The 9,470-nt window shown below is 39.1% G+C and overlaps 2 non-coding genes across 2 annotated transcripts; both read right to left on the reverse strand.

Annotated features, from left to right (window-relative positions):
* Nucleotides 1-1,397: 1,397 nt before the first annotated feature.
* Nucleotides 1,398-1,593, reverse strand: LOC149029489 (U2 spliceosomal RNA). The gene has a single exon (XR_016171382.1). It is a non-coding gene; the product is annotated as a U2 spliceosomal RNA (small nuclear RNA).
* A 7,431-nt stretch (nucleotides 1,594-9,024) lies between these two features.
* Nucleotides 9,025-9,220, reverse strand: LOC149029490 (U2 spliceosomal RNA). Its single transcript, XR_016171384.1, has one exon. It is a non-coding gene; the product is annotated as a U2 spliceosomal RNA (small nuclear RNA).
* Between the last annotated feature and the right edge of the window lie 250 nt (nucleotides 9,221-9,470).

The raw sequence follows: 9,470 nt of genomic DNA on the forward strand, positions 1-9,470 counted from the left end.
TTTTCTAGAGCTGCCATACGAAGAAGCACACAAGAAGGAACCCATTAAGCTAGGCCGCACCAAAAAAACAGGACCTTCCCCTGTTGCCGCACCATAAAACTGACTCCTGCAGTGATGTTTTTGCTGTCCACATAACACCAAAATGACCAATGAAATTTTCCCAACAAGAGAGCGCTAAAGGACCGGAAAACGGAACATCAAACGTATCCTTTGTAGCCTAAAACCACAACTCACATATGGAGGCCAAGCCTACCTCAGCCATGGTTAGATTTGAGTGCCCCATAGACCCTAAAAGTGGTTTGATATCTAATTATCTATGTCCAATTATTTCTTTATTTATTGTAAAATATTTGTCCAATTAGATTCGTGTGCATTAATGTCATCATATGTTTGTCCCTCTTTTGGAGATGTGAAGCAAAGAGTGATTGACACTATAATCACTAGACTATGCGATGTAGCTTGTCAATGATCCATCTCCAGACATTGACATTAGAAGGTATGCAATTAACAGACTTCTTCTCCAAACCTAAGATCAAGGCTACAGTCTCAGGATAGAAATTTGGTTAAACATTGACATTTGGAGAGCTGTAAGTTGAAACATCCTGTTGCATCCGATTATGACTCGATCGTCAAATCACCTATACATAACAGGTCAACCTTAGTTGATCCACAGCTGCCTCGGACGATCAAGGCGATAATTCACACAATAGCAAGAAGACTCTAGCTGTAGAGCCTAGAGAATGACAAATAATATACGAGAGTGAATTGAGTTACCTCCCTCAAGTGTAGATCTAGGGTATTTATAGTTTAACCTGAGTGATGAATCATCGTCAGATTCGATTAGCTAGTCACTTTCTCCGTCATCCAATCTTCACTAGAGGTAAACTCCTATACGGTCCCAAAGCTCGGTTGTGCATCATGCATGGGAACTCATCCTAGTTGTCCATGTCTCTCTATGGTTAGGGCTCTTGTCCGACAACCTCAACCGTAAAATATTGTATCGCACCATCTGGTTCGATACCGGTTGTGAACAGGTCGGTTCTCATCCCAACTGAACCCGGTTGGGCAATCTGGGCATAACACTTTCTTAATTAATTTTAGTAGCCCACCATCTCGAATCACAAGGATAAAATAAAGAAAACAGATCTAGTCTTCACAGATGAATTCCTGGAGAAATTTCTCCAGCAAGTTGTGTTCAGTTTTGATCTTTAACAGACTAATCGTTGCTTCGAATTGCAGATCCAATTCTTATCCTAACCTTGTAGTCAATACGATCCCAAAAACACACTACTAAATGATTCAGATACAAGTCATTTACTGTTTTATTTCATATAAATTTGAACCATAGGGAGCAACATTAAGCGAAGTAAACAATATAATCTTTAACCTTGTATTGGTAGGGGTACACCGCGCCCGTGCAGTAGTGCAACGCAAGGGCGACACTTGAGGACCCCAGCAGCAAGCTACTGTGGTGGGCCCTCCCCCAAGAAAAATTAATTTAATATCATGTGGATCGATGATCCACGTATCAGATATTAAACTGATAAGAACAGATACTACACTTGATCTTAGCCAAAAGGCCGAGAAAGGTATGATTTGTTACGTGTTTGCATTTCTTTTTTATAGGTTTCATCGGCTCAGCCTCTTTTATCTTTCACCATGTGGGACTATATTTACACTGTAGGAATCGCAAAAGCAATTGGAAAAGGAAGGATTTAGATTATCAGTTGAAGATGGAATAAATTACGGGATTAAATTAGGTAATCAAATGACTTGTAACCAAATCTATCAGGTATGAAGGACAATTTATAAGATTCTTATATGTTGGTTGACACTTCTGCTTGGATTCTGTATAACTAATGGCTGCGTTATTCAGTGAAATTACAATGGTAGTTTGTTTAACAAATCTTAGAATATCTCAAAGGCAAGGGCAACAGCCAGGCCAGTATAGACCTTCGCTATATGAAATTAAACTGTAAGTCTCTATCTGTTCAGTTTGAAAAAGAATGCTTCATGAGAAAGAAACCAAAAATGTTGATGTTTGGACACCCAGATGGAAGTTTAGAGACGGAAGTCTCCTAGCCATTCGACAATTCTTCGGATGCAACAGTTTTATAAGTTGACCTAAATGGATCTTGCTTGGGTAGTGCATTCATGTGGTGATGTGTGTGGTACACACCATTAGTGTGCCTAATATGTTTACCAATCCTCAAACGTAACTTCACCTTACCTTTACCATGTAATTAGCCTTGATGAAACTAAAGAAATGAAAGTGAGATAAGGTAAAACACATGAATGTAGTGAACTCTTTCAGGCAATATTTACACCAAGAGAGACGTAAGATGTATTGCACAAGAGAGATTTAAAACTGTATCCAGTGCATTTCTTCATCCCATGTTGGACAAATATTTTGGCAAAAAGCATTACGGATCAGAATCTCTTTACAAATCAACTGAGAGAAGGTGCAGGTGAAGAAGATGTGATCAATACTCTCATTCATACTACCACAGGGAACACATTGAAGGTTTACTTGAATCCCCCAAGAGTGAATTACATCCTTCCTAGTTAGGCGTTTCCTACAAGAAAGCCATGTGATAAAGGAAAATCTAGGTTGTGAATAGTAATTCCAAACTCCACTCGACCATGGCACTGTGGACTTCTCTTGCCTTTTGCATGTTAGACCTTCTAGGGTTTTCCTCAAAACCCTAATCAATAATAAAATCATGCAAGAACTAGAATATGATATTAAATTTGGAAAGTATTGGACATACCTTACACTAGACGTATATTGAAGAAGATTGATGCAAACCTTGAATGCCAAATCTGTAGAGTGATGAAGCCTTCTCCAATCTCCTCGTCCTCCTACCGTACATCTTTCTTATGGAGAGAGAAGAGAACAAAAGAACTTGAGAGATTGGAGGGACCCCATCATAGCTATTTATAATAGTAATCCCAAACCCTAGTCCACTTCCACAATAGACCGGTTTGGCCCATATATTTCAAACCTAATGGCAGTGCATCGGCCCGATGTGTTGAAACCCCCATCAATTATTAACACCAATAATTAATCCAAGCCCATATATTGCCTAGGATAAACCTAACAATATCCCACTTGGGCTAGATTAGTTACTCTGTTACGATAAATTGATCTGGCCATGGAATCTCAATCACAAAATATGCCATTAATCCTTGATCCACGAGTTAACAAGTTCACTAATGTCGAACAATAGTAGAATATATGTCTCATCATACGACATATTTCTTTCTATCAGTCACAACAGAAGTTTACTTTCTAACTAAACCGAAATGAGATGAACAAGGAATATTCAACAATTGTGATCACATAAATGACGTTATTCCTTGTCGATCATTCGTCATACCCCTGAATATCATTATATTCATGGGTTGCCTTGAACACCCTCACATTCAAGGCCAACACACATTTAGGCCGAAGGCCATGGTCAATAGTCAATTCGTCAATTATGACTAAAGCCACACTTGGACAATGGTAAAATTGCCATTTCCAAAACATCATAACAACGAAGCATAATTAAATGCATGCATGCATCAAAACATCCATAAGAAAAATAATTCCTTCATCATACATACATAGATACATATATATCAATTCATCATCATCATCATCATCATCATCATCATCACATCATCATTAATTCATTAATTCCCATTGAGTTCTCTCACTAAACAAGCATAAATTTAATCAAGAACAAATCATAAGATCAATCAACCTGCCAAATAACAGTGACATGAGTGCATAAGTTCAATCATCAAAATATAAGAACTACTAGGAGAAAAAGGCTTCATCTCCTATATTACTCTTTCTTCTCATCCTTGGAGTCTTTCTTCTCAAGCCAAGATTTACGTGCATTATAGTCTCTCTTAAAATGTCCCTTTTGATCACGCCAGTAACATGTAATATCACTATGGTTCTTTTTTTCCTTGTTATATGGATGATACTTGTCCTTCTTGAAAGAAATTAGTTTGTTCTTATGAAACACACTAGCAGATGTCTTGTTGTCTTTAATCAGATTTATAGTCTCGATTCTTGTCCTTTTCTTGTCGCTTTCTTCTTGAGCACATATGGAAATAAGGTCTTTCATGGTCTTTTCCTTTGTTTGCGCATTGAGTGAGGTTCTAAGCGTAGCGTATGACTCTAGAAGAGATTTGATAACAAGATGAACTAGAAATTCATCGTCGATTGTTGTCCCAAGATCTTTTAATTTATTTAGGTAGAAGACATCTCCAGAAGATATTCTCTAACACTTCCCGCACCATTAAATGTAAATGAAGTCAGGTTAGACATTAATTCTCATTTCTCACCCTTTTGTGATAACTCAAACACTATTTTTATCTCTGCAAAATATTCTACTACTAATGTTCTTCATCTCTACAGTCACGTATGGACTCATAGATGGACTTTTTCATTATAATTAAACTTTTCTTGTTGGCTATCACTCATTCTTTATGCTTTAACTTCTCCTCACGTGTACTTGTAGTGGAAAGATCAACGGGCTTTGGCTCTTTAAGAGCCACATCAAAATCAAGCAATCCAAGTGTAGCATTTATTTCATCTACTTATCTTTTATGGTTTTCTCCGGAGAGAGCAAGGATGGAAGCCAAAGCATTAATTTGAACAGACATCTTAAGAGGAGAACAAAAGTTCAAAAGAGCAACATAAGTGAGAGCATACATTCAAACAATTATATCATGATCATATTATGAGAATCACACGTCATTCTAAGATATACATGTATGCGAACCACATTATACCAAACGTGCTGAAGACAAAAACTTTAACCAACATGAGCCGACCAAGTAATATTTCAACCTTTGGGTTAAAATATACAAGGCCTCACATTTAATCTTGCAAATACCATGGGATAGCAATGACTTTTTAAAATTCCTTCACCTTTGGGTGATAAGAAACTTATGAAAATCACACTATACCAAACATGCTAACGACAGAAACCTTAGCCAACATGAGCCGACCAAGTAATATTTCAACATTTGGGTTAAAATATACAAGGTCTCACATGTAACTTGCAAATACCGCGAGACAGCAATAACTTTCGAAAATTCCTTTCACCTTTGGGTGATAAGAAACCTCCAAAACATCATAATGTATTAACTCACCTTTAAAATATTGAAGCAACAATAATCCTCGAAAATCTCATTATCTTTGGATTAATGAAATTCCTTAAATTATTATTCATTCCCACTTAAGTGCATATATCATTGTTATTTAGATAACATCACCTTTGGGCAAATGTCACCAAACTTTGACTACTATGGCAGGCAATAAGAAGATGGGGGAGATGCCACTTTGATGGATTACATTCCTCATTTTATTATCTCCATCCAAAATTTGTAGTCGAAAAATAAAAATATGCACAATATATTAATAGCCCCCTAGGAGAACATCCCCCCCTTCCTTCTCCTTCTTCTTCTTCTTCTTCTCCCCCCCCTCTCTCTCTCTCTCTCTCTCTCTCTCTCTCTCTCTCTCTCTCTCCCGGTCCGGGCGGGGGGGGCCTGTCTCCTGAAAAATAAAAATATGCACAATATATTAATATAAAGAACATTAAACCCTGAATACTCCCATTGGATCCAATCCAAAATCAAATAACATAATTAGGTATCTCTTTTCTGGAAAAAAAATCCCTTTAAACCATATAATATAATCTATAAAAAAATTATGATTAAAACGAACAATCAATTCTAGTTTTGCAAGAAAGGCTCTGATGCCAACTGTTAGACTTTCTAAGGATTTTCTCAAAACCCTAATCAATAGTAAAATTATGCAAGAACTAGAATACGATATTAAATTTAGAAAGTATTTGACATATCTTACACTAGACGTATATTGAAGAAGATTGATGCAAACCTTGAATTGCCAAATCGGAGAGTGACGAAGCATTCTCCAATCTCGTCGTCCTCCTATCGTACCTTTTTCTTGTGGAGAGGGGAGAGCAAAAGAACTTGAGAGATTGGAGGGAACCCATCATAGCTATTGATCTGATCTTGAAGAAGAAGAGGAAGACAACGATTGGAGTAAGCTGGAATCGAGCCGTACGCGGTTGAGTTTTCACTGAGTGGGGAGCTTCTGCTTTTGGACTCTGTGAAAGTAACATTTAATATATCTATTGAAATCATTATTTTATTATTTGCTTAAGTATTTTGCTACGAAATTCCTACAAATTCTCTCTTTTGTTACTGAATTTATAGCTTTCCATTCAATTTCTGATTAGATTGGGTAGAGATCTTTTCCCGAGTGATTTGTTCCCAAAGTCTGTTGTACAGGTTGGTTTTGTTGAACACAATAGCTTCACTCTGGCTTTTTATTTTACTAATAGAGAATACCCTGTCTCATATCTTTGGAAATTAATGACGTTTCCCTTTTTCCTAAACCTATGCATCTTCAAAGACAAACTTCATTGTTGCTTAAAACTAATTAGCCTTTTTCTTCCTTGTTCTATGCATGTTATTTGCATTTCATGATCTCCTTGATTCTTTAAAAACAAACCTGCTTGCCTTATCTGAATTTCGTTTGTTGCTCAAATTCTATGGCATAGCCCATTTTGATTTCATTTCTCACACTTCTGGTCTCACTTGGATTTCTATGATATTCTTAAACAACCAAAACATAAATCAGAAGAAGATTTCTTTGAAGCATTTCCATTGTACAACATGTAGAATATAAGATGTCTTCAAAGATCGAATTTGAGACCTTCGAGACAATGAACCTTGCTTACTAGTGTTGCGTTTAGAACTTCTTCGAGAGTCGGATACTTGGATGACCACCTTAAGAACTCTACAGCCGAATGGGAATAGCTGAGATGCTTGTACTCACAAAGAAAACAATAACGGACTGGCCTAGTATTGGCCGGGGAACCGCCTCCGACGCCCAAGTTAGTCTAGGCAACAATAGAAGACCTTGAGAGAGTTCTCAAGGCGTAGTGAATAATGGTAAGATGAATCTCGTACATTTCTCCTTGTAGGATGAAGGTTTAAAGAAAGGTCCCCTTGTATTTCGCCTATTCTGTTGAAGAGTGGGCGAGAGATCTAAGGAAGCACACTCCCTTCTTTGGCGGGCCTAATAGAGCCATTATTCGCTTATTCATCTCCCCAAGTCTCGGAACGGATATGTTGAGTAGTTATCTGTAACTGACCCTTTTGACTTGGTCGTCTTCAACGTCACTCTTGGACTTAGTATTGAAGGTCTTCTTACCTTTTGTACTCTTCTCAACATGGCTCCCGAGGAGATAATACGCACTTGCCCGAGTGGGTCTGTGCTCTCTCCTCAAAAGGGTTCTGAGTCTCCCGAGGGAAGGGAACACACTTACCCAAGTGGGTGTTTGTGTTCCTTCCGAGGGGGCTCGAACCTCCCTGAGGGAGGGGAGCACACCTACCCAAGTGGGTGGGTGTGTCCCTCCCGAGGGGGCTCTCTAAGTATCCCGTGGGGGGACCTCTCGGGGCTATATGCTCTCCACAACGAGGCCCCACATTCCGTGCGATTGGTTTCTCGAACGTATGGAATGCTTTTCTCACATCTCTCTCGTCGAAGTTCTCATTTATAGACTCCTAGGTATATGTCATCTTAAATGACGAAAGTCATTTCTTCAAACGTCTTCTCAAAACGTTGCTATTCTTAACTTCCAACCATCGCATTGATTTGTCTTAATCGTTTCTTCATTGCAACTCTTGATATGCCAACGGTGGCAGAATCCCAACCGTTGAAATTATTGATTTTCAGCCATCAAATCATGACCTTTAGTATTCTCAATCTCAACCGTTGTGTCATTTCATCGCCAACCATTGGATCGCGACCTTTTGCATTCTTGATCTCAACCGTCACCTCTATTGATTTTTGACTGTTGGATCGTGCTTTTTCATTTCCTCACTCTCACTATAAATAGAGGAGCAACCTCATTTTCATTTTTTTTGTTTGTAATCGTTTTGTCTCTCAATTCTCCTCCACTGGGTCGCTAGCCTTTGCTTTCTTTGTTTTGCTCTTCAACTCTCCAACCAGTAAGTCTCTTCTATCCCTTCTTGATTTCTTTTTCTTTACCATTTTTGCAATTATGGATAAGTTGAGAAAATGCAAAGAATTAGCCCAACCGTCCTCCCCTCGGGAGGTTCCAGTTAGTGAGGCTTCGGGTCCCGAAGCCTCTTCTCGAACCTATTCTTTTAATTATTCTAGTGAAGAAGACTTTGCCAACTATGCTGATTCTCAAGATTTTTTTTTTTTTTTTTTTTTTTTTTGAATCCAAAGAGTTTATATATAGGGTGGGGGAATATTACTAATATGGGGCCCCGCCGGCGGCCCCCCCCCCCCCCCCCCCCCGGGGTGGGGGGCCCCCCCCGGGGGGGGGGGCCGCGGCCGGCCTCGCCGGGGGGGCCCCCGGTTAGCCCGCCCCCTGGTGTGGTGCTTAGGCTTGCTTGTTCCTTGAGCCTTCTTCGATAATTCACACAATAGCAAGAAGACTCTAGCTGTAGAGCCTAGAGAATGACAAGTAATATATGAGAGTGGATTGAGTTACCCCCTCAATATAGATCCAGGATATTTATAGTTTAACCTGAGTGACGAATCATCGTCAGATTCGATTCGCTAGTCACTTTTCACATCGTCCGGTCTTCACTAGAGGTAAACTCCTATAGGGTTACAAAGCTCAATTGTGGATCTTGCATGGGAAATCATCCTAGTTGTCCATGTCTCTCTATGGTTAGGGCTCTTATCCAACCACTCATGAAAGGAGGCGCGGTGTGACCTCAACCATAAAATGTTGTATTGCACCATCCTGGTTTGATACCGGTTGTGAACTAAAACCCACTCCAGTTGAAGCCGGTTGGGCAATTTGGGCATAACACATCCTTAAAATTTTAGTAGGCGACCACCTCGAATCGATGAATTCCTGGAGAAAATAAGTTAGTGTTCAATTCTGTGCTTAACAGACTAATCGTTGCTTCAAATTGCAGATCCAATTCTTATCTTTAACCTTGTATTGGTAGGGGTACGCCACGCCCGTGCCATAGTGCAACGCATGGGCAACACTTGAGGACCCCAGCAGCAAGCTACTGTGGTGGGCCCTCCCCCAAGAAAAATTAATTTAATATCATGTGGATCGATGATCCACATATCAGATATTAAACTGATAAGAACAGATACTACACTTGATCTTAGCCAAAAGGCCGAGAAATGTATGATTTGTTATGTGTTTGCATTTCATTTTTATAGGTTTCATTGGCTCAGCCTCTTTTATCTTTCACCATGTGGGACTATCCACACTGTAGGAATCGCAAAAGCAATTGGAAAAGGAAGGATTTAGATTATCGGTTGAAGATGGAATAAATTATGGGATAATCTATCGTGTATGAAGGACAATTTATAAGATTCTTATATGTTGGTTGACACTTCTGCTTGGCTTCTGTATAACTAATGGCTGCGTTATTCA

The sequence above is a fragment of the Hakea prostrata genome, chromosome 1 (genome assembly GCF_041222555.1).
Source record: "Hakea prostrata isolate BN-2017 chromosome 1, UWA_Hpros_2, whole genome shotgun sequence".
Lineage (NCBI taxonomy): Eukaryota > Viridiplantae > Streptophyta > Magnoliopsida > Proteales > Proteaceae > Hakea > Hakea prostrata.